The following is a 26,343-nucleotide window of genomic DNA, read 5'->3' on the forward strand; positions in this document are numbered from 1 at the left end:
ATATTATCAAATAATCCGCTTTCCAGAGGCATAAGAACTATGACAGAATTATGTAATTCAGAAAAACCTTTAATGGCTCCTATGAACGCCACCCATTTCAGCACCAATTTCAAGGCATAAACGCAAAGTCATTGAATTTGTTTGTATTTCCTTCCGAAAATTTCCGGCTGCCTGAAAATCTCGTTGACTGGTTCTGAAATATGAGTTCATGAAACTCGCGAGGCTTATTTCTGCCGACGAAATTGAGGCCACTTCCCAAATTTCGATTAGCTGCCAACTCGACGACGAAAAGTTTGGTATGAGTATTTTGGCGCCTGGTGGGTCCTGATTGGAGCGAGAAGCTTTCGCCCGAAATGGTGAAGCAATGAATGACAAGACATTTATTATTATTATTATTATTATTATTATTATTATTATTATTATTATTATTATTATTATTATTATTTATCTATTTATTTATTTTCTTATTATTTTTTTGTTTAACAGTCCTCCAATTCGACTTAGTGGTACTTAAAGTGTGTGGTTCCGAGCTGCGCCCTGCATCCTTAGGAGTTCAACACTTTTCTTACTGTGTGCGCTGTTTCTTGGAGCACACTCTTCTGCATAAGCTACTTCAGCCTCTAGTTTTTCTAGGTTCCTTTTAATTATTATTATTATTATTATTATTATTATTATTATTATTATTATTATTATTATTATTATTATTCAAGGTATGGTTTCTTCTCTTCTTCTTCTTCTTCTTATTATTTATTATTATTATTATTATTATTATTATTATTATTATTATTATTATTATTATTATATGCAAGGTGTGCTGACTTTCTTGTCGATTAAATCTCTATTTCTGCAAACTTGAAATAAAATTGTTTTTATAATATTAGTAGCTTTTCAACATTAAATCGATTTCTTTAAGAAATTATGAATTCCATGAAAAGAAGAGAATAACTGTCACATTCATATTCAGGTAGCTGAGTCATGGATGAACCCCTTTTGCAGAAAGCTTCCACAATATTAGCAGTTTCATGCATCTAAACAGAAGACTCTTCAGCAGTGCATTGAACCCCTCCACACACAGTGTGCCACTTACCTCTCTCATGCAGACCACTTACCTACCTCCCCTCCTTGATGTTGAGTCTCCCTCCTAACCGGTTTCATAACATTTCTCGAGTCATTTACAAGTCCCATTCTCCCGCCTTCCTTTTAACACTTCAATATCTCTACCACAACCCAGAGTTTTCTCGTTGGACGAGTGGTTTTTCTCATCGGCTACCAGTCCGGTGTCCGAAGTTCGATTTTCGGCTCGGCCAACTCGGAGTCAGAGGAATTTATTTCTGGTGATAAAAATTCATTTATCGATATAATGTGGTTCGGATCCCACAATAAGCTGTAGGTCCCGTTTCTAGGTGGCCAATTGGTTTCCTACCACGTAAAAATATCTTATTCTTTGGGCCAGCCCTAGGAGACTGTTAATTTAGCTGTTAATTAACTTCTACCATAACCTGTATCATATTTTTCTCAAATGACCGAACATATCAGCACACTCTGATCCATCCTTTTGCCTGTTAACCGTCTAAAGTCCTTCCCAAATCCCAGACTTCTCTCTCCCTTTGCGTCGAGAATAATTTTCGGTGGAAAAATGGTTCTTTCGACCAAAAAGGTCCCTTTTAGTTTTAGTGAAATTCGAGGAAATTTCTGCCAAAGATGCAAAGAGAATCCTTTTCACGCCAAAGAGAAGGACAGGGTTATTTGACAGTCGATGTGTAGGAGGAAGCAACTTCGTTCATTGAGAGAGAGAGAGAGAGATAGAGAGAGAGAGAGAGAGTAGAGAGTAGTCCTCAGGTCTACTAATAAAAAACCAAATGTTGATCGAGATTGCAGAGAAAAAACTATCTAGAGTATTTTTTATTTTTATTTAAAGCCTTTAGCAGAGAATTGTCTGTGGCCTACTCATTTGTTTTATAACGGTAACGTGAGTCAAAACTAAGAATGTCCACATAATTTCTTTTCGAAAGAATGAATATGATAATCTTAATTCCCGACCTGTAAAACACTTAAGGTAACTAGTGAACGTACTTAATAGTGAGGCTACGAAGTTTATTGTTAGTTGTACAAACCATATTTGAAAAGAAGAGTTAACGGCCAAAGATTGTGTGTTTAACAATTGCATTTAGCTAATTTCCGTTTTCCTTTCTTCTGTACATTTTCTTTATTTACCTTCCCTTCTCCCTTCCCGTTTTCCTTTCACTACGGCGCTTTTCTCCTTATTTCTTCTCCATCCGCTTTTGTTTCCTCAGTTATCTTCCACCATCTAAGCCTTTTCCTTTTTGCTCCACATTTGGATGCTTTGATTTCCTCCTCGTTCAATTTCTCTATGTTCTTCCTTTTATTCCCATTATTTTTCCTTTCCCCTGTTACTCCTACGGTTTCTGTCCCTGTCTATCGTTCCTTCAGTCAGTTCCCCTACCCGCTCATCACACTCCCCCCCCCCCCCCCCCCCCCCCCACCCCCCCCCCCCCCCCCCTCCCCAATACAGACCATTATACCCTTAGCCAGGGCGACAGCTCTGATAACCTAAGCGTAGTACGGATCCAAGGTAGACCAAATTGCTTGTAGCAGTCACAGACGGCGATCGTGTTTCCTCTGTTTCTTGTGTTCCCCCTTTCGGATCCGGTTTCTTGTTATATAGCCTTCGTGTCCCTGTGGCATCAAGGGGGTTAAAGGGCTTCCGGTTCCCTGATACCATTATAAAGATGCCGTCTACTGTAGACGTGGTAGTAACAATAGTCATGGCCACTTTGAAGAATGTTTCTGGAAAATACGTATATAGAATTACGCACACACACTCCTCTCTCTCTCTCTCTCTCTCTCTCTCTCTCTCTCTCTCTCTCTGTTACTACTGCAGCTCAAGGAAAAATAAACTTGAAACACGAATACCTTGACGGTAGAAAAATGTTCACCTAGAACATACCTGGCAGTGAAATCACCAATAGTTTTAAAGACATGCCGAATCATTCTGATTTTTTACCTGAAAACGAAAGTAATTCGAACAAGGACAAGTTCGCTTACAGTTACCTTGCATTTGCAACTTCTTGCATTTTCTGGTGTGTTAGACTGAAGAAAATAAGACGATATATCTACGAATGTAAAGACCGACTACTATACTCAATATATATGTATATATATATATATATATTATATATATATAATATATATCTATATATAATATACTACATATATATAATATACTACATATGTTTCAGGAAGATATATAGAATTGCTCTCTCTCTCTCTCTCTCTCTCTCTCTCTCTCTCTCTCTCTCTTCTCCTCTCTCTCTATATATATATATATATATATATATATATATATATATATATATATATATATGTATATATAATATATATATATATAGATATATATATACATTATATATATTTAAAGAGAGAGAGAGAGAGAGAGAGAGAGAGAGAGAGAAAGTGCAATTCTATATATCTTCCTGAAACATATATGTAGTATATATATATTTTGAGTATAGTAATCGGTCTTTACATTCGCAGATACATTGTCTTATTTTCTTCAGTCTAACACACCAGAAAATGCAAGAAGTTGCAAATGCAAGGTAACTGTAAGCGAACTTGTCCTTGTTTGAATTACTTTCGTTTTTCAGGTAAAATCAGAATGATTCGGCATGTCTTTAAAACTATTGGTGATTTCACTGCCAGGTATGTTCTAGGTGAACATTTTTCTAACGTCGAGGTATTTGTGTTTCAAGTTTATATTTCCTTGAGCTGCAGTAGTAACAGTTATGGCAGATAACTATAAATCTCTTTTGGATGTTTTGTGGGCGAATATGAATTGCCACCTTGGCCATGGAAGGCTGATAATTATCCCACGAATCCTGTTTTTTTTTTCTCTCTCTCTCTCAAGATAATTATATCGTGACATCCTTATATTTATTTATTTGTTTTTAAGCTGAAAACTTCGACGTTACGATAGTTTCTTCGGGTCTTCTTGCTTCTCTGGTTTGGGCGACCAGGGTGCGTTTCCTGTAACGACTTAGAATATTTTGATCGTTTTTTAATTTTCGCATTTTGTTTTGTACCGGAAAGACTTGAAGTATAATTGCAGGTTATTATTATTATTTTTTTTTACATGGTCGGCTTTAACGGAGTTTCTGGTATTTCGATATTTTCATAACTGTCTTTAGTGAACGAACGGATGGAGGACTACTTGGGACAACAACAGTTACTACTATGAGATTCAGGGTCTCTGTAACACGGTTTTTTGGACTTTGCTCTTTGTCAAAGCGTCGGATGTAGCTGAAAGTTGACATATGTATATTTTACAACCACACACAAATTTTGTCAGCATTATCAATAACCTAAACCCGATGGTTTTGATTTTTATAGAGTAAAAATGAACTAGCCGACGCCACGGCCAATGATTACGAGCCAAGAGTCGAAAAACATTCATTACGTAAGCAAGGTAAACAAACACCTCTTGACTAAATGTTGCCCCGCCCATCCACCAGACAGAAATGCCATCGGCTCTGAAACCCAAAGACTTTATGAATGGCGGAACGATACATAGATGTGGTATCAGTGCTAGCGTAGTAATACTACTGTAGCAGTAGTGCCGCAACTGTATAGCAGTAATATACATGAATTAAACGTTTAGACCAACTGCTGGGATCCTTGAGGATCATTTAGCACTTCTTACAACTACTCGAGAAATTAGTTTTTATAGCCAGAAGTTAAATTTTCTAATCCAACAATGCCCATGGTAGCCTTCAGTGTTATCCTGAATTATAACGAGGCGAAAGTGGGTGGAGCCTCATGAAGTCACCATTCTGACGATAATTATTGGTGAAGGTTTAAAGCCAATATACGGGACCGGCTATTTTTTTCAGTAAATAGGTAGATAGCCAATAAATAAAATTGCTTGACATAGGATATAACAGTTATCAAATCAAGCTTGTCTACTATGTTTTTGGTAATTACCAACTATTCCCTACATCTTGTCAATCTGATTGTGACCTATAAAGTAGACTGTAATTTCTTTGGAAACTTATTTTGGGAATTAGACTAATAATCGAAGTGTTTTTGTATTTATTAACATATTTTGTTGGTTTGTTCATTATGACAATTATCAGTGGGGAGGTTCCAGAGTTCATTTAAAGGTGTACTGCTTTGCTTGTATTTAAATTTGTATTGTTCATTGTTGCCAGAGGTTTAGCCTTCGTACGTATAGCCAATCATCCATCGAGAAACAGGGAAGAAATGATGTCATAAGTTACGTAACGAGTGCGTTCGAAACCTTTTCTCTGAGTAAGTGGCCCGTCTTCAAAAAAGGTCACTTTTACATTATAAGTACCAATTGATTCAACCTACGTATGCAGAATACACTCAAAATTTATGTGTTGATATAATATGTATTCTGAATAAGCGTTATATTTATGAAATGCATAGATAAAAAGTTATTGCGAAAAAACCGTGTTACAGATGCCCTGAATCTCATAGTAGAACCATTGGTACAGTATGTCTTTCTATTTATAATGTATGTTTTCTGTTTTGTTGTTTGCTAATTAGTTAATCGTAATATTACAAGGTTTGAGTTTAAGGAAACGTGGCTGGTATCCATCTTGGTTGGGTCACTACCTCGGAGATTTTGTATATATTATTTATGTAGCCTTAATGGGTCAGAATTTCCAGATAACATTCCTTGTTATGGTCATCGGTGGTGGGCTGGGTACTCCATTGTAAGTCTGTCGTTGCCTTATCTATTGCAATTACATTTTGAATGAATCATATTTGAAGCTAATGATTACATATTTTTGTTCATGGTCAGCTTGAATAGTGATAGTTTTTATGTAATAAACCCCATTCTGTCTAATTGCGACTTACTATAAACCCCCCAATAATTGGCTTCTTGGATATTGCCCCTGACCAAATGGTATATGCATCTTCCATGGTTTAATGAAATAAGTTCTGTTTTTATTTCTATTTGCCTTTCAACAAGATCAGAGATTCGCTAGCAATTGCAAAATTACCTGCCATTGGAGGGGGATTATAATACCTTTATCAAGCTTTGTAAACAAAAGTCGCATTAAATACAAGAATTACCAGATGTGTTCATAAAAAAGTCTTTTTTTTTTATTCACAGATATTGAAGTTTTCTACTATATCTGGAGGTTCCCGAATGTAAAGGCGAGTCATCTCTTCCCAAAATTCATTCGATGGATAAATTTCCGATCATTAAGAATATGTCTGACTATCCGGTAAGTAATAGGTTGAAGTTTTAGAGTACTGTACATGTAAAGTAATGTAAGTGTCTTTCAAAAGATCCGTAGTCCTCTAGATTGTAAGAAAGAAGGAACATCATTATTATGACTGCTGTAGTATATATCTAAAATACTAGGTATCTTAAGAACAGTCAAAAGCACAAGAGAATTGATTAAATTTTGAATTGGCCTCTGGAAAGTACATTTTTTGTTTAACTAAACCGTATTTCTCCACTCCACGGAATGTGATAAGGGACACAATGGAGTAATCCGGTAAAAACACCATTGAGCACTCAATCTACTTTACGTTATTCAGTTTCTCCCTCTCTCTCTCTCTCTCTCTCTCTCTCTGAAATCGCTTGGAAAGTTAATAATTTTTGTTTAATCAATTACAATTCACGGGCATATACTCAACGCGTCCCCCCCCATCCCCCCTTCCCTCTTTCTCATTTGAATTTCTTAGACAGTATTGCTCTAGTTATTAATATGGATCAGGTACCTGCAAGTTTCAGAACTTATATTAAGTAAATTTACATGATCTCATATTTATGAGAACCTTTCTAGGCTCTAATCGTTTGATATAGTGCATATAAAATCAGTATTAACGCAACAGTTTTTTTAAGGACTTGGAAAATTGAGTTATTTTACCCTTTCAGCAGAGATTACACACTGGAGCATTTGAATATTAATTTTGTTTCGCACGAGCAGTTAGTAATAACAACCCGTTTGATCTTATTCCTCTCGAGTCTAAACCTTCTCACGTTTCACGAGTGCTTTGTGATGGTTTTACTAAAGGATTAATGCCACGGTTAATGGCACTGAATAAGCAGCTTCGGTGGAGGTCCAGGTAGTGCCACATGGAGCAAGACAAGATGGATTCAATGTAGTCTTCTGTAGGGATTGGTCGACTGATTCATCGCTCAGTTGCTTTGTCGCCCAAATGAGGTAGGAGTCAATATTGCTTTGACTGCCTTCGTCATGTTTTGTAACTCTTAACCTGTAATGATTTTAGGGTGTTCAAATTTTCTGTCATGAAATAGTACAGTGTAAAAGACTATTATAGACAACACCCCCCCACACACACTACATGTGATATATACACACACACATATATATATATATATATATTATATATATATATATATATATATATATATATATTATATATATATATATATATACTATATATATATATATATATATATATATATATATATACTGTATATACATAAAATTAGATTAAGCATGGCTATTTTAATATTGAAGCAGAGATTAAACATATTGACAAGCTAGTTTTCCAGTTACCAAAGAAAACTACCAAAAATTTATCCTGATCATAGGAGGGTTAAAATTGCTCAGCCAGGCACTCTGCATTTGTTTTAGCAGCATCATGTCAACAAAGTTTTCTTCTAAATAACTGCAAAACAACCAGAGAGACCCAGGGACACCATTTATACCCAGTAACAAACAAACGGCCTGATTGACTCCCCTTGCACCTGGTGCCCGGGCATGGGTACATCCCAATTTCGAAGATAACGTTATGGAGACCATCCGTCAAGGTAAGACTACTCACAACTCTGATGGGCGGGTCGTTAACCATCGTTTGCTTAACTGTTGTACAGGTAAGGATGGTTAAATGTTACTTTGTTCTGCGTATGGGGTTCTTCCTGTTCTATATTGAATTGCAAGTTTATTGTTCTCTCTGGATTAATTCCAACAATTTTCCCTCATGAGTCAAAATTTATTATTTTATGATGAAATGATGATGATGATTTGGGTATCTTCATTTATTTTTATTATTTTCGATGTTTTCAGACTTTTTTATTTATATTTGCAGGGCAGTCAAGAAGTCAATTTGAAACGACAACTACCTGGAGGACGATGAAGTGTTCTCAGGTGCAGAAGCAGAGGAGATCGTACGACATAAATGCTGTTCAAGTGTTACTTGGACCAAAGATAAAGCAACATCGAACAACTTTTGTCGTTATGTTGAAACACTTGCAGGCCTTCTCTTTCAAGAGTGATTTTTCACAGTAGTTTTGAGGCTTCTTAACTACCATTATATTTTCACGTTCAGCTTCGAATTATTGTTCAGACTTCCATTTTCTAAGAGATAAAATCGTCTCATAAAGTCTCACGCCATGTAGAAGTATATAGTATCATTACTAACAATGATAATGAAAATGTTTGTAGTCTGAAGAACTACGTAGATTATTGTTTGTCCTTATGAGCATCAGTTTTTTGTTCTTGCCTCACGTATTCCTAAAATGAACAAGAGTTATGTATGCGGATAAAAACAAGGAAAGCTATGTCGCTCGTTTGTGTAATGGAGAATAGTTTAGAAGTAATATCGGTATTAAGGTATCCCGTGACCCCCATAGCGATAGTTTTGCAGCTAATTAGTGGCGCATTTGTATAGAGGGAATAAGTTGAGAGTTACAAGGATTAGGATGTCTCAAAGACTTGTCAGTCCATCTGAGGAGGCATCGTGTGCTCACTTATCTCTAGGAGCAGGTTTCACTGTTTATGCAGTGTCTTAATGATTTTGTCTAGCTAGCTAGCTAGAGAGAGAGAGAGAGAGAGAGAGAGAGAGAGAGGAGAGAGAGAGAGAGAGATGAATTAGATTTAACAGAAAACTTCACGTGAGGGTCACAGTTATTTTAATTTTATTGTCAAGTGAGAAGCAACATAAACTGAACCGAGGAATATCTAATTGAGAATAGAAATGTTGAAATGAGAGTAAAGAAATGCCAGCCATTAACCAAGCAAGTCATAGACATGTTAATGCTTTGTTTACTGTAAGTCGCTGTCTCTCGCCAATTTTGTGTCAATTCAGCAGCTTGTTGGAAGGAGAACATGATGTTCGTCTTCATTCATAGTAACACACACTGAAGTCTACTAACAGCACCGTTCCCAGATGAAATTGCACCCAAATGTTGAAACCGTTAGGGTGCAATTTTGAATGGCCAGGTTGTTTTATGATTTTCAGGCCAGCTTTTCGGATCGTGTGTTTCTTTGCATACCTGAGAGTGTCTGTTTTATTGTTTGTATTTTTTGCTTAATTTTGATCACGTAGTCTTGGGTTACTACTTATCTTATTGAGACAAAATTGGCGGCTTGGTACCCTACATACAGTTGGCTTCTTACATGGGTTGAAGTTAGTATATTTTTAGACGTTTGAGTTTCACAAATTTTTATGTCCTTCTTTCGATCCATGTGATTTTTACAGCAATTTTCCTTAATTTGGCTTATTACAGCAGGGCTGTGTCCATTGTAGCGTTGTTGCAAATTTTGAGTCAATCCTTTATGGAAGAATAATTTTGTGAATTGTATTTACGTTACCGCTTCTTTTACTTTACTCTCTTTAGACTCTACCTTTCCTTTTTGTAACTGGAGATGATGCCCGACTACCTACTTCACATTTTCGACCAACTTTTGTGGTATTTGTTGAATTTATTTTTGTAATACATATTTTGATTCAAGTTTTCGAAAACATTGTTTATACTTTTGATAAAGCACTTACTCATTTTTCTTAACGTTAGATTCTCCAGCTTGATCAGGCATTCTCGCTGTGTTCTTTTTGACTTCTGGTGTTGCTGATAATTTACGGTTCAACTTTCCATTTTTAAAGGAAGCTTGGTCATTCATTCCTAGCACAGCAGACTCCCATCCTTGAGAGGTCTTGACAGAGAGAACCTGTGTGATGGCGATATAAAAAAAAAATCAAAATGAAAATCGTTATTGTATGTATTTGGGATCAGAAGAGTCTGGGAAAGTAGCTTTAGTAGTGGAAATTGCTTATGGGGTCTTACAGCCTCTGAGAGAGAGGTCAGCTTCAGGTTCGATATGAAATAAATTAAAAAAAAATATTTCAACACCAACAGTTGAAACTGGGGATACGAAATAAAAAGATAGAATCTTACACTACATGAACTGGGGGGAACAGTGAGGTAATTCAAATACTTGCTGCTTAGTTTAGCGACTCGAAGCGATGGCTTCACAAAAGGCGAGAACGGTTGATTGCAGATGTCCGTCTTGACCCCCGTATTGCAGAAAATAAAGTCTGTTCAACGTCGAGATAACTCGGTCGTCCACTTCTGAAGATGACTAGACCAGAATCCAACCAACTCTCGAGCAACTTTTCTTCTGATCCTTCGTCGGTCCCTTTTTCTCTTATCTCTCTCGGATGATCTCTGCTGCTGCTGATCTCTCACTGATAATCTGATCTGTGGCTCTTACAGAGGATATCTCTCTGTCACTAACTGATGAACTCTTTCTGACGATCTCTGCTTTCTACTACCTCGTCCGTCGTATTTATACAGCATTCTGGGGCCGGGGCCTACGGCGAGCGTCACAGACTCCCGAGATTACCGGAACTTCTTAGATGAATCTAGACGAGGTATTGCATTATATTTCACTGCGTTTCTCCCGACACTTCTGCGCCTGACGAGTTCCACAACACTCCCGCCGATTCTAGAACCATCATGAGAACAGGCACCTCCAACACAATGCGCTAATGCCTCCTTGCTGCCGAACTTCTCGAAAATGCGTTTTCCTTTGCTTTATCTTCCTTTGCTAAGAAGCAATTACCATCACATGGGGTCATATCCCTCGCTATCTCCACCTCAGTTCTACCACTTCGTTGTAACTTGTTCGAAGTCGAGATATTTATATTTTGCTTTGCTCTGCCATCTCATTCTATAAGTGTACATGAAGTAAAACACTCACGATTTGTTTGGTTAATGAATAAGCAAAGAGAACAGATAAGTTACCATTTTCAAAAGTTTTTGACTAATACCATGACTCTGATCTTCACCCATGTTTCAAGTAATGTTCCCAGCCCAACAGGATATAGTAAAATTCTACGAAAGCCCTTTTGTGTTTGTTTTGTGTGTGTCTATGTGTGTTGTGGGAGTGTTTGGTGGGAGAGTATGAGATCAACAACTTTATTTTAGCGTTTTGTGTAGCTGTTGGGTATTGAGTACGGAAGAATGAATGAATAATTAAACATTATACAAGAGGCTCGGCTAAGATTTGTTGTTGTGTATGCGTGTGTTTTTGTTTTTGTGTAGTGTTAGCTTTGAGTTTTCTTTGTTTCTCTCCCTCATCTGTAAAGCATTGTTTCAAAGGATATTTGCACCCCAGAAACAATTAATTTTATTTACCATTATTCGTACTCAATTGTTTACTCTTTATAAGTTTTAGTTCTGTTCTGTCATCCAAGACTTGTCTTTCTGAATGCTTCCTATGTAAGTATTGGGCTAAGGATTATATTTTCAAAGTTATTTACTTGAAAAATAATAGTTGCTTGATTTCTACCTCACTAAGGAGCGATACTGTGCTGGAACATCAGAAAATTTAACATTGAAACGACCCCTCCTTTGGATAAGGCACAGTTAAATACCTATTAAATTTTAGTGCAATTCTGTTTTAGGAATTATGTACGATATACAGTAGTTTACTGTAACGAGCCTTTGAAACAATGTTGCCCTCCATACATATGTGAATAAGATGCACTCCTTTGTTGCATATATGCAGGTATATAATTCACGCCGATCAATAACCGGTGTTCATATTACGCTTATCTCTGTTGTGTTATTATGGTTCACATTGCTTTCTTAACAATCTTTCTGTTTCTTGATGTATACAATTTATAAACTGTTTGAATACTTTTCCTTGTTGCTTAAACATTTAGATCAGAACCTGATGCCCGTTCTCTAATGATTTTTTTTTATTTTTTTTTTTATCTTATATTAGAAAAATACATTAAAAGCAGATTTACAGTTATATCCTGGTGGATATTCTCAGAATGTATAATATAGTATACTACAATTTATAGAGACCAGGATTCAATTTAGACGGCAGCTAAGACTTCCTTCGTTCTCTAGAGGTGAATCAGTATTGTTGTTTCCTTCCCATCTCAGGGAGTAGGTTTCTTTATTCTTAACTTGTCCATCTAAATACAAGAGGTCTGTGCTTAGGTTTATTTGTTCCTTGTTTCTTGTATGCAAAGCTCGTGGATGCTTCTCTCTTCGCCACTGCCTCCAGAGAATTTCCATTTCTCTCAGAAATGCTGTGTTTCTTATTATGCACCTGCCCTATGGAAAGCATTTCGCCCCCCTATTCAGTAGGAGATTGGAGAATTAATTTGTTGTCCTCAAAACAATAAATGTTAAGGACTATAGTTGTATCATTTTGGTCTTCGCTTCCAGTGAATTATTAATTCGTCACACCAACCTAGGGGACCAGAAGGTTTTGACGTATATTCTAAAGTGTTTTTTTCAATTATAAACCATAATATTTGGTTGCCCTTTTAACCTCACCGAGGTCTTGCGGCTTCTTTGTTGTGATGATTTACTATGAGATTCAGAGCCTCTGTAACACGGTTTTTTTCGCAATAACTCTTTATCTATGCATTTCATAAATATAACGCTTATTCGGAATACACATTATATCTACACATAAATTTTGACTGTATTCTGCATTACGTAGGTTGAAAAATTTTGGTACTTACAATGTAAAGTGACCTTTTTTTGAAGACGGGCCAACTTACTCAGAGAAAAGGTTTCGAACGCACTCGTACGTAACTTATGACGGCATTTCTTCCTCTTTCTCGACGGATGATTGGCTATACGTAACGAAGGCTATACCTCTGGCAACAATGATATACAAATTTAAATACAAGCAAAGCAGTACACCTTTATGAACTCTGAAATCTCTCCACTGATAACAAAATATGTTCATAAATACAAAAACACTTCTATTATTAATCTAACTCCCAAAATAAGTGTCCTAAGAAATTACAGTCTACTTTATAGGTCACAATCAGATTGACAAGATGTAGGGAATAATTGGTAATTTTCCAAGACATAGTAGACAAGCTTGATTTGATAACTACTATATCCAATGTCAAGCAATTTTTATTTATTGGCTATCTACCTATTTACTGAAAAAAAATAGCCGGTACTGTATTTTGGCTTTAAACCTTCACCAATAATTATCGTCAGAATGATGACTACATGAGGCTCCACCCACTTTGGCCTCGTTATAATTCAGGATAACACTGAAGGCTATCATGGGCATTGTTTTATTAGAAAATTTAACTTCTGGGTATAAAAATTCATTTCTCGAATTCTCGAGCAGTTGTAAGAAGTGCTAAATGATCCTCAAAGATCCCAGCAGTTGGCCTAAACGTTTAATTCATGTATATTACTGCTATACTGCTGCGGCACTACTGCTGTAAGTGTTACATAATATAAAAATATGGAATGTTATTCCATATATAAAAACTAAAACTATTATTAATTAAAACCAGTGACCCAAGAGGTCAACCAGTTTGCTTGCAGGAATGTGATCAGACCAGATAAGATAAAGTGGGCTAAGATGACGTGTTGTATCAATTAGTGTCTGGTTCGCCATCATCTGTGGTCATCAAATCGATTGTTTTGTAAACGGTTGTCAAAGCCTCCTGCTTGAGACAACCACAGTAACCTATAACCTAGGCGGCCTACATGACTTGTAATCTATGTCATCTATGTGTATGTTCATATGTTCGAGCTACTGTCTGCTCACTTTATGATTTGTAAACCAGATTGTAGTCAGACTAGAATTAGCCAGCATCATTGGCAGACCTGTACAATTTTATCTGATCTGCATCATGTAGACTTCAAGAATACAGATATTTTTGTACTCTGTGTTTCACAATAGAACCTCGCATCAGAAAGAAGACACTGAATGAACTTAGAAATTATCATCATGAGTTTGAAACATCTCCGCCTTCATACCCAAAGAAGATACTGACTTAGAAATTATCATCGAAATCCAAGACACTCCAATGAGGATGGAGAGTCATAACAAACCGACCTTAGCGTAAATTATCGCAGGTCTAAATAACCTCACAGGGCGCCTTATTATACAAAGGCATCAGCCCAACATATTGGTGGCAGCTTTACCGGGTCGATGCCATCGGAAGACAACATAGCTGGCAGCTCGGACTCAGACTATTCAACGTCTTCCGAAGAATAACGAATAATGCATCAAGAATCATTCAAGAAACCATATCATCCTTTAGTGAGCATCTTCAGCAGTGCATATCTTTGAAAAACAAACCGGACCTGTCTGCTTCCTACGGCAACGCAAGCTTCGTCCTAACCGTAAGAGATGTCTCTCATTTAGAATCATTCAAGAAGGCATCATCGTTTATTGAGCGTTTCCAGCACTTCAAGAAACAAACTGGACGCGTCTGCAGCATCGGATCATCAAGGATCAGCAAGAAACGAATCATCCAACAAACAAACAACGCACATGGGGGAAACTCAAGCTAAAACAGGGTCATCTGCTAAACAGAGAAGGAGGGCCAAGGCCGTGTTGGTTATCTTGAAACAAAACGCCGCGACTTCCCACAAAATTAAGCTAAGTACAATCCTTATTATTCATTTGGAGTAACTTTGAGTGTTTCTGTTGCAGGTCGAATTTTCGTTGTTCCTGTGGCTGAAGTTACGAGACATTCTTAATCTTACCTTTTATCAGAAATTATCTACATCATTGGGACTTCGTTACTGCGAGTTTTTATCTTTGAGTTTCTGTTTCCAGAAGTTCTCCTGAAATATTATAATCATATACTGTTTTAATCTTATCATTTTGGGTGACTATTAATTCTTTACGTAACAAATCATATTAAACATTGAATATGCATTTACGCAGTGGACGTCTGTATTTATACAGATGCATGGATAGGGTCGTTATGCACCGTGGTGATAGGAAAACACACAAAAACAAGTGGAACACCCGTACAAATCTGGATAAATTAGAGGTAACACTATTTCGGGTCAGGACAATAGTGGCTCCTTTGCAAGGTCCCGATGGCAGTTTTAGCCTTGAGTTTTTTTAGATATATGGTTAAAAAAATCGAATCTCTATGACTCAACTTGACTTTAAAAAATAAAATACGGCTGGATTGCAAGGAATAACATGTCTGTAAAAACTTTCATTAGGTTAACATACTTAACATTTATATAAACAAATTAGAAAAAATATGTCTAAATGCGCTGACCTGGATCCCTCACTATTTCAAATTTTAGCAAAGGATGAAAGTAAACCACAGCAAGTACTTATAGTTAATAATAACGCAGTAGGGATAACTTGTTTTAATAGTAATCACTCAATTCATAATAGTTCAAGTCATTCTTACGTTCGTTGCTTTATACGTAACCAACAGCAACATAATGCTAAAACACACAAAACGTTGTCGATGATAATATAGAGAAGAATCCTAATTATTATAAAAAGAAACAGGTAAACAGTAGCCCTAAAAATCAGAAACAAACAAATTTACAAAATTACTTTCTATTGAATTGAAGCTAAACAATTTATTTTTTCTCCTGGAGCGCAGTTGTCAAAAATTAACATTTCAGTGTCTAATCGGAGATCTAAAATAATGAAAGCAGGAGTTTGGGAAAATAATTTAGATAATCCTGCACGATCTGAGTTATACTTTATTATTCACCCTTCTACTCAAGATCATATTTATTTAATAGGGGACCTTACACCCCACACCACAAAATTTTATAACGAACTTACTCGCCTGTCAAAGTCATGCTCTCCAAATTAGTGACGCCCTGAATATCAAACTGAACTCGCTCCCCATTGGTTGCACTATCAACGAAATAACCTCTGTTACGCCGACGATGTGGTTCTGATTTCCCATCAGTGCAAGGTATCCAGCGACCAATCGACACTTGCCGCAGATGTGCAGAAGAATTTGATATCATATACAAAGAAACCAATACCCAGTGTATGTCGCAGAACCACAAATTTTCCTCGGTAATTGTCTGGCATTCATGTATGAATTCCCGTATTTGGGCCAAGTCATCACGGACGACCTAAATGATACGGTAGACAAAACTAAGGTGTCGTAAGTATGTGCAACTGGCAACATGATTGCAAGGAGTTTTGCCCTCTGTCACCGAGACACGAAAGAGCTGCTCTTCCACTCGTACTGCTGCAGTATAGCTATATGGGTGTTTCCTTTGGACGAATTATACCCGAGAGGCGAGAAGTCATGAGACATATAATCGTTGTTCATAATGATATTCTGAGACGCCTCACAAACACCTCGCTAGCACTCCGCCATGCAGATGTTCGTGGAACACCGCCTGGTTAATAATTCCCTATCTGATCACCCGATTGAGATACAGCGGCAGTTCGCTCATACAAAGCATCGTAAGCAGTGAGGCAAGATGATCTAAATTGTGTGAAAGATGGGGTAATGAGGCGTCTGTTCCATAAATGACTTAAGTTCTACTTTTATAACTCTGTAGTGTCATCTGCAGTGTCATCATATTTCTAATTGTTATTATTTTCTTTATCATCACTCATATGTATCACTACACAGCGCTTTTCTAGTTTTCAGTCTTCGTATTTAGCCCTCTGGGAAAAGACTTCTGTAACCATCAAAGCTCTAAGGTCCCTAGCTGGAAATTAATTGTATGCAATCTGGCTTTTCTATTTTTAATATTTTTTTACTATTGTCAACATTACTGTCATGATCATTATTATAAATACGTTCTACTTCAAAGGTATGCATATTGTCGATTATTTTTTGCCAAATTATCTCGTGATAGGTATTTCTAAGTAACGACTCCGCAAGGACAGGAAGGAACGGTACCGCGAATACGAAAGCCAATAGGGATGGGGGGGGGGGGGGGGTGTCAAATGTATTTCGCCGTGTTTTGTAATAGGCCTGGGGGTTTACAGTCGACCGACTAAAGTATTTAGTTAACATCAGTGAATAGTAAATATAAACTTTCGAAAATCTTAAACCTGCGTTTGGTCTCTGTATCCTCTCGCATTTCAAAAATTCTGGCACCGATAACAGCGACACTAAAATACTTAACAATTCAAACCACTTCTCTGCTCTAGTCTAAGGGAGGAACTTGGAATAATCATGAAAAATGTGCAAGTTGACAGGTTTAGGCTAGTCCAATCAGCTTCACAAATTTGTAATTCACCTCGACGGGCAATCTATAACTTCGTCTTACTGATCAGGGAGAAACTTGACGAATTTTTAAATCCATGGATTGTCAGTGACATGATGGGTTAAAGTGATTGAACAAGATGGCAGTCAATTCAAACCTTTCACGAGGCTTCTTTAACCTTTACGTACCACTTGAAAATCTGATTATGAAGAAAGCCTGAATCTCAGATTACTTAAATGACAGTTGTAAAAGAAACGGGAATTGTACAACAGAACGGGAATTTTACAACAAACCGGGAATTGTACAACAAATTGGGAACAAAAGGTTTACAATTTCTAGTTTATATTCTCTCCACATAATTAACATAGTCAACTACTGGCCAAATACCTTTCGCTAGTTGCAGACACTAAATGTAAATCTTGTTAACTATTAAGATAAGTACTATCAAAATAAGCAAGTGCAATTAACATACACATCCTATGGTCCTAATACACTTCCTGAGGCCAAGGTTCGTCTATGTTATTTTTTTTTTCGACGGTTCTTTATAAAATAAAATAAATCGGAGACGCTTTGAAATTTAACAAATTATTGAACACAACAGATTGATATTCCTGCAATTTCTATGCATCAGTTCATATTGCTTATAACTATACATTACCGTATTCATTACAGACAGTGCAGGTATTTTTTTTAAAGACAATTGTTGAGGAATGCATAGTTAATGTATCGATGCAGAGATGGGCGGTAATTCTATACAATAGCTCCGCCACTTAATTTTGATAAAAAAAAAAAAAAAAAAAAAAAAAAAAAAAAAAAAAAATTCTGATGAATTACTTAGTGCCTTATCTAAAGCTGACCTCCTTTTTTTTTTTTTTTTTTTTTTTTTTTGAGGAGGAACAGTATTTTTATTTTTAACCCTATTTGTTAACCTTTCCAATCTTGGGGGACCCCCAGTGGGAAACCGGGATTTTGGGTGGGGAATGAATTAAAGAATCCGTTCTAACATACGAATAATGGCACATGTAGAATTAGCAATAAACAAGGCCACCAGCTAACCTAAACAAACCACCAAACCTAACCTAGTAGCCGTATCTTTGCCTAGCGGGGAAGCCGCCCCTGCGACCCCCCCTTACACAGCCATATTAAATATAAGGCAGCCTAAAACCCTTTGTGTACTTACTCAGGTCGGAGGGTGGTAGATCTAGGGTACCTATCCGCGGCGGCCCAGACTATGGCAGTTGCGGTTTTTATATGCAGTTTTACCTACTGAACAAGAATTTAAAGTAATATTTATTCGGACGACTGTAATTAACCCCCAAGGGCCAGTACTAAACAGGTCGAAATACATTGGACGCCCCAATCCCTAGTGGATGTCGTATCCGCGGTTACGTTTCTTGCAGGGTAATTGTAAAGAATAGTTCTGCACGAACTGCAAGGAACGTAATCGCGGATACGACATCCACTAGGGATTGGGGTGTCCAATGTATTTCGCCGTGTTTAGTACTGACGCCTGGGGGCTAATTACAGTCGTCCGAATAAATATTACTTTAAATTCTTGTTCAGTAGGTAAAATAACATAGGAAAACGTCAATTGCCATAGTCTAGCCCACCACGGATAGCTTCTGTAGAAATTCCTCTTAAATGAAGAAATCCCTCCTCATTTAGGCAATCATATGCCTTCCAACAGTCGGAAATGATGGTAGTGCCGGGCTCTATATAATCCCTTATCACTGTTAAAAGTGTCACTTTGTCTCTACTTTCTACAGGAACAGCAATTGAGACAAGAACTTGGGAGAAAATCCACATAAATTGATGTCAAAGTAGATGGTAAATGAGAAACCGCACCAGAAGTTGAAGGTTCACACGCCTCGCCTCCATGGCTCTCAAAAGACTGAAAAATTAGCGGCGGCGGAAATTGTGTGAAAAATGTCGAAAAGTGTTAGTTTCCTAGTGAAACTGTCACTTGATTGGGTATTCAAGTCACGTGATTCTAGTTTTGTTAAAATGCTAGTCCCAAGTCAAAGACAATACACGAAAGATGGGAAGCTCAAGCTACAGCCGCATCGGCCGCATACAATTTAGTACCTGGCATGAAATGAAGATGGCGTTGGCATTGCACCTGCCTACATCGTCTGTTTGTTTACTTTTTCACTAAGCGGGGCATTCAATTTCAATCATGAGTCGGCGGTAGCCATCATCACCCGTGTGTGGTTTGCAATAGGACGAAAAACAAATGATTTTCCCCATCTGATTTTTCATGCTTTTCCTCAGAATAAAGAAAGGTAATAAAATCATTACATCTGTTACAAAGTACATGATGACTTTTAGAGAAAATGAAGAAATAAAATAGACCAAAGCAAAATTGAATGTCGGTGCAGTGTTATTCCGAAATAAATATTGGAAAATATTTACAATACGGTGGATGCCTCTAAGCGGAAAGAAAATATATTTATATGCGATTTTCGACTAGAAAAAAATATTTGCCATTTGAAACCCCAACAACCAACCTAACCTTCCTGGTGGTGTACATCAGTAGCCTAATCATGTCAACAGTAAACCTAACCATATCAGCAGTACCATAACCATGCCAACAGTTACCTACCATGTCAACAGTAATTTGCAATGGAAATGAAGCTATTTTGCAAAACATATCAAAATCAACTTGAAAAACTATATTTTCTTGTCATTTACTGGGCGTCAATTGGTATTTCAAATAAATACCTTTAAGTTATATTTGCATATCTTGAAAATCTCTAGAAATATGAAATAACCATACCAATTCCTATCACTGTCATACAATTCGTGAATGTTGGGTCTCCATGCCTTTTCCAGATAGGCTACTCACAGCAACTTTGATATACTGTATATATACTGTAGTTATGTTATATTCTCAGCAGCTTACCTTGGGTTGTAGTTATAAATGTTTTACCTTAATTTTTCAGTAATAAGCAACTATTTAGCAAACCAAAGTTGTTTCATCAGGAAGGATGGATCTTGTGGGGAACATTCATATGGGAGAGCATAAGTAGGTTAGTTAAGTTAGAGTGTTTTTACTTTAATTTCAAGTTCACTAACCTTTTACAATCTATGATTGAATTTTCCTATATGTATGGATAAAAGCATTCAAAATAAAAAAAATTACATTGCAAACCAGCATATCTGCTCCACAAAATCCATTCTTACCGTTTCATCTATGTTTCTGCATTATATGCTCGTAATTGTTCAATTTTTAAAATGAAATCTCGTAATTGTACCAACACCCCCACATAGTATTCCAAAGTAAATTTACCATTTGGCAGCAAATGTACGCTGTAATACAGTAGTAATAAATTGGCAAAACAAGTTGTGAAAACCTATGATATTTGCTTGTACTGTACATGTTGCAAAAAGAACATGGTTCAAGTCAATTAGAATAATTTTTTCTAATTTTTTTAGGAATGTGCATGCTTCTTGCAGAAATGGCATTTTACTAGAAAATACAAGGCAGAAGTGTTGGTTACATTACCTTCATAAAAGGGTGCCAATTGAATATGCATTTTTGAGAACTCCCACAATTGGGCTATGAGATTTTAATAAATAGTTATAAATAGGTTCTGACTTGATCAAGAGCTTAATAAATAATCATAAAATTAATAAAAAAACTGTATTCATTCCTCTAGCTTCTTAGATTTGTCTGACACATATGTATTGTTTTATGTACAGTATACAATCATAAGCACAAGCCGCAAAAAAAAGGAGAAAATAATTACTGATACTATATTGGTGAACTAATAAGATAATTTGAGAATAAGTTTTGTTTCATTCTAACTGCCCTCTCAATTTTAGATCAAGATACTTAGCAATTAATGTTAACTGCCCTCTCAATTTTTGATAAAGATACTTAGCAATTAATGTTACATTAACTAAAGGATTTTATTTAATGATTCAGAAATGCCTGTAACTAATATATAAGTCATAAGCTATGATAGAGCTCTATAATCATGTTAACAAGCAATATTAATCGATTAGTATTCAATAATTATAAAGAGAAGTTTATTGCAGCATAAGAATAAATTTTAACATTTAAAAAAGCCGCGCTAACGCCACAGCCGAGTTTTAGTTGAGGGCTATGATCAATAGATGGCGCGCATTCTGACGGGTTGGATGATGTTTTTTTAATGGTATTAATAGTCAGTTTCCCATCTTTCGTGTATTGGTCTTTTGGTCCCAAGTAAAATGTGGATAATCATCATTGGTTAAAAACTATGACGTTTGGGTGACGTCTTGCTACGTAGAACACAGTCTTATGTAATAATGACATAATCTATGTTTTTAACGTACAAACGAACAAACGAGAGCTCAGTCTGAAGAGGAATTTGAGAGAGTTATTTAGTCGAGGGATTTTTAAACCACTTCTAGACCTAGCGCCGCTTAGATTTATATATCAAACGAAACCTTGGACTTTCCTCTTTATAGTGAAAGTACCTAAATTTGATAACTTGCTGGCGGAGCTATTGTATAGAATTACCTTCCACCTTTTCATTTATTACTATTACCGGCAAAGTTCGTTTTATTTGTTATTATATATACAGAAACATTTCAGCACACAATGAAAACATTTGTTCCCCACGCAAGGATTTCCTCTAAGCACCAAAAACTGTAAGGGAAAAGGCAGGAGCCATTTCTCCCGTTCAGCTGTAGCCGCCTACTGGCCGAAAATCTGGGTGGGTGTTCCGGTCCAGTAACGGTAGACGATGGTTCTAAATTTCATCAATTTATTTTTGTAGACATAAATTGTGACGACTTTATCTACACTGATCCATTTGCGTAAGTTGCAAGAAAGTGGATAAATGTTATAATTCTCAATGGAGGATATTAATATTTGCAAAAATCAAAGCAAAATAGAACCAGATAGCTCATGACGTTAGTGATGCCGATTTGAATGCCTTAATCATGTTAAATGAATGTATACGAGAATGTATAAAAGTAACAATTAATTAAAATAGTGATTTAAGAATGGTGTCGTTGCTTCACTCCAATCCTCCCCTAAAGAAATAATCTAGCGATTAATTCATAGGTCAGAAATCATGGGAGGGTCTTCTTCCAGCGGCGTTCATTCGTCTTCCAGCGTTGTCATTTAGTTTACGAGGAAAATTATACAAGATAGCTATTTAATTACATTTTCTTACACAAATATTAGGAAATAAATCGTTGGCAGTTTACAGGTTATATCATGGCTTTCAGCAATTTTTTATTTTTATTTACTCGTGGATGTAAGGGTTTATATAAAGTACGAACAGAAAATAATACTTATCTTCCGTGATTTCCCTTTATGTTCCACTAACTTAAATGTTGCCATTACTCATCATAAAGATAAAATGGATAAATTTTGGACCTACCCAAAAAAGTATAAAACTGAAACATTTTCGTAGTTCGACATTTAAGTAAAATTAACAAACCTTCTGAAATACAAAAATGTTTGAGGAAATTATACATCACTTTCAAGTAAGAAAACAAAGGTAACGCACAATATTCATAAAAAAAAAAAAAAACATTCGAAAAGAACATATGAACTACAATACTAAAAAAAAATTATGTTAAATAACATAATTATTTAACGTTAGCAAGCTAACACCCTAAATTTCCGAGATTCATTACATACTGCACATGGACGAATTCAGCACGTGGCAGAGATTTCGATTCCATCTTAGAGAGGTATCTGAGGACAGTTAAGCCTTAACCCTCGACCTTATGTTCTTCATCCTGGTCCAAGACCCAATCGATTGACACTCGTGACTAAGATGAATGCAATGCGTATCTATGGTTTTGCCTTGCAAAATAAGAACAAACAATGACAGGGTAACAATTGTACCATATAACATACTGGAAGGAAACAGGTGAAATGACCGAATAGGGCAGTGAGGCTCTTTGCCACCTGGAAAGGGTTGTGTAACCAAAACACATGGAAATAAATATAATGAAAATTAGGATTGAACAAAAAGAAAAAAAAAATGCACATGGAAATTTTTGTTTCTCGAAGTACAAAAACGTAAGTTCAGTGATGAAATCATACTACTTAATCGTTGCTTTATAATAATTCAATCAATTACTGCAATAAAAGTTGGCCACTTTTTAAAAGCCAAATTGTACAGTGGTCGTTTATAAGCATAAATTCAACATGAAAATTTGGATTCAGTATGAAAATTATAACTATCATATACATCCTCAACTAATCCAGTAATAAGATCAACAATATATACATATGCGGTCTTCATCGTTACATTTCAGTAAATTGTATAATGTAAATTTGTTCATAGATACAAATTAAATGTAGCGACCACTTCTAAAATCGTCCTAAAATGGAAAACCTATGTCTCAATGACAGAAGAAGGTTATATTATTATTATAAAAATTGTGACTTTTTAAAAGTGAGACCAGTAACTTGGCTTTCACAGAAAGTTTTCCAACAAACTCATAATGTATGATCTATCACACCACCAACTTCAAAAACTGAGAAATGGAGATTCTTTGCAGCTATACACACACACACACACACACACACACACACACACACACACACACACACACACACATATATATATATATATATACACACACAAACACACACACACAGAATGCCAGGGTTCCTTCTAACCAACCACGGCTGACTCTTGAGAAGTTATAACTTCTCAAGGTTGTTACGAATAAAATGTATAACTCAGCGTTCCCTGTGAAGTAGCGATGGCTTAAGAAGACATTTGGAGAGTTCTACTGCTTATATACTTGATTTCTCGAAGTGCCTGTGAGAAGTGAAATCAGAACAACTCTTATAGCAAAGAGGTCCAGCTTCAGGTGATCCCCTTTTTCGTGGTAGTTCGTTGCCTTCAACATCGTCAGGAAACGCGACATCTTCCCAAATATGTTCATGGTTGTCTGACGAAGAAGTACTCGTGATCAAAGCCACTCTGAAATGAAATGAAGATATGATTGCCATTATAATTATTACGCAAAAATCCTTCTCAATAAAGTAAACAAAACAACAAGGGAAGAAATACCTAAGGTAGAATTGAGGTATGTTTTTCAAATTTGAAAACAATGTACAACAGTGGTTAAAAAAAGTCATACATTATATATATATATATATATATATATATATATATATATATATATTATCGAGCTACAATGTCCTTTAATATCTAATTCGCTCTACCTCGGAATTAATATATTTTCATATATGCTTAACCGAAGGGGAATTTTTTTTTTTTCTCGATAATAGATTTGCCTGGACCAGGGCGCGAACCTATGGATCCTTTCAAACCCAGGAACGTCAGTGAAGCTTTTCCTACTACACCACCGCGAGAGGTTAAAAAGTTCATGTCGCCTCTCACCCTCATATACCTTTCAGCGCGCAGGTTAATTTAGTTGGTTTGGAGACAAACATAAACAACCCCCTCGACCCTGGGTGGTTTGTAATGCTTTTGACAAGCAAGTAACCAAATTTTATAAGCATATCAATTTCCCCGTGATTTTTCATTAACATATATCGAAAAGCTATTGTCCTTTTAATAATCGAAATTCGGCTACCGCGGGAATTAATATATTTTCATATATGCTTTAAACGAAGGGGAAAATCTCGATAAAGGGATTTTGCCGGGGACCAGGGCGGAAACCTATGGGAATCCTTTCAAAACCCAGAACGTCAGTGAGCTTTTCCTTACACTACCACCGCGAAGGAGGTTAAAAAAAAGTTTTTTTCCATGCGCCTCTTCCAACCTCATTATACCTTTCGCGCGAGGTTAAATTTAGGTGGTTTGGAGGACACCTCACCCCAACCTCGGACTTCCGGTAGGTTGTTTAGTGCTTTTTGGACAGCACGTAGCCAATTCTATAAAGTCATATTCCACAATTTTTTCCCGTGATTCATATTCAATATCGAGATACCAATTTGTCCTTTAATATCTAATTCGCTCTACCTCGGAATTAATATATTTTCATATATGCTTAACCGAAGGGGAATTTTTTTTTTTTCTCGATAATAGATTTGCCTGGACCAGGGCGCGAACCTATGGATCCTTTCAAACCAGGAACGTCAGTGAAGCTTTTCCTACTACACCACCGCGAGAGGTTAAAAGTTCATGTCGCCTCTCACCCGTCATATACCCTTTCGCGCGCAGGTAATTAGGTTGGTTTGGAGACAACATCAACCCACCTCGACTCCGGTAGTGTTTGTAGTGCTTTTGACAGCACGTAGCCAATCTATAAGTCATATCACATTTCCGTGATTCATATACATTATATCGAGCTACAATGTCCTTTAATATCTAATTCGCTCTACCTCGAAGTTAATAATATTTTCATATATGCTTAACCGAAGGGGAATTTTTTCTCGATATAGATTTGCCTGGACCAGGGCGCAGAACCTATGGATCCTTTCAAACCCAGGAACAAAGTCAGTGAAGCTTTTCCTACTACACCACCGCGAGAGGTTAAAGTTCATGTCGCCTCTCCACCCTCATATTACCTTTCGCGCGCATGGTAATTAGTTGGTTTGGAGACAACATTCAACCCACCTCGACTTCCGGTAGTGTTTGTAGTGCTTTGACAGCACGTAGCCAATCTATAAGTCATATCACATTTCCGTGATTCATATACATTATATCGAGCTACAAATGTCCTTTAATATCTAATTCGCTCTACCTCGGAATTAATATATTTTCTTTTAATATATGCTTAACCGAAGGGGAATTTTTTCTCGATAATAGATTTGCCTGGAATCCAGGGCGCGAACCTATGGATCCTTTCAAACCCCAGGAAACGTCAGTGAAGCTTTTCCTACTACACCACCGCGAGAGGTTAAAAGTTCATGTCGCCTCTCACCCTCATATACCTTTCGCGCGCAGGTAATTAGTTGGTTTGGAGACAACATCAAAAACCCACCTCGACTCCGGTAGTGTTTGTAGTGCTTTTGTTTTGACAAGCACGTAGCCAATTCTATAAGTCATATCACATTTCGCCTTCGTGATTCATCATACTATATCGAGCTACAATGTCCTTTAATATCTAATTCGCTCTACCTCAGAATTAATACTATTTTCATATGATGCTTAAAA

This window comes from Macrobrachium nipponense, chromosome 19 (genome assembly GCF_015104395.2).
Source record: "Macrobrachium nipponense isolate FS-2020 chromosome 19, ASM1510439v2, whole genome shotgun sequence".
Lineage (NCBI taxonomy): Eukaryota > Metazoa > Arthropoda > Malacostraca > Decapoda > Palaemonidae > Macrobrachium > Macrobrachium nipponense.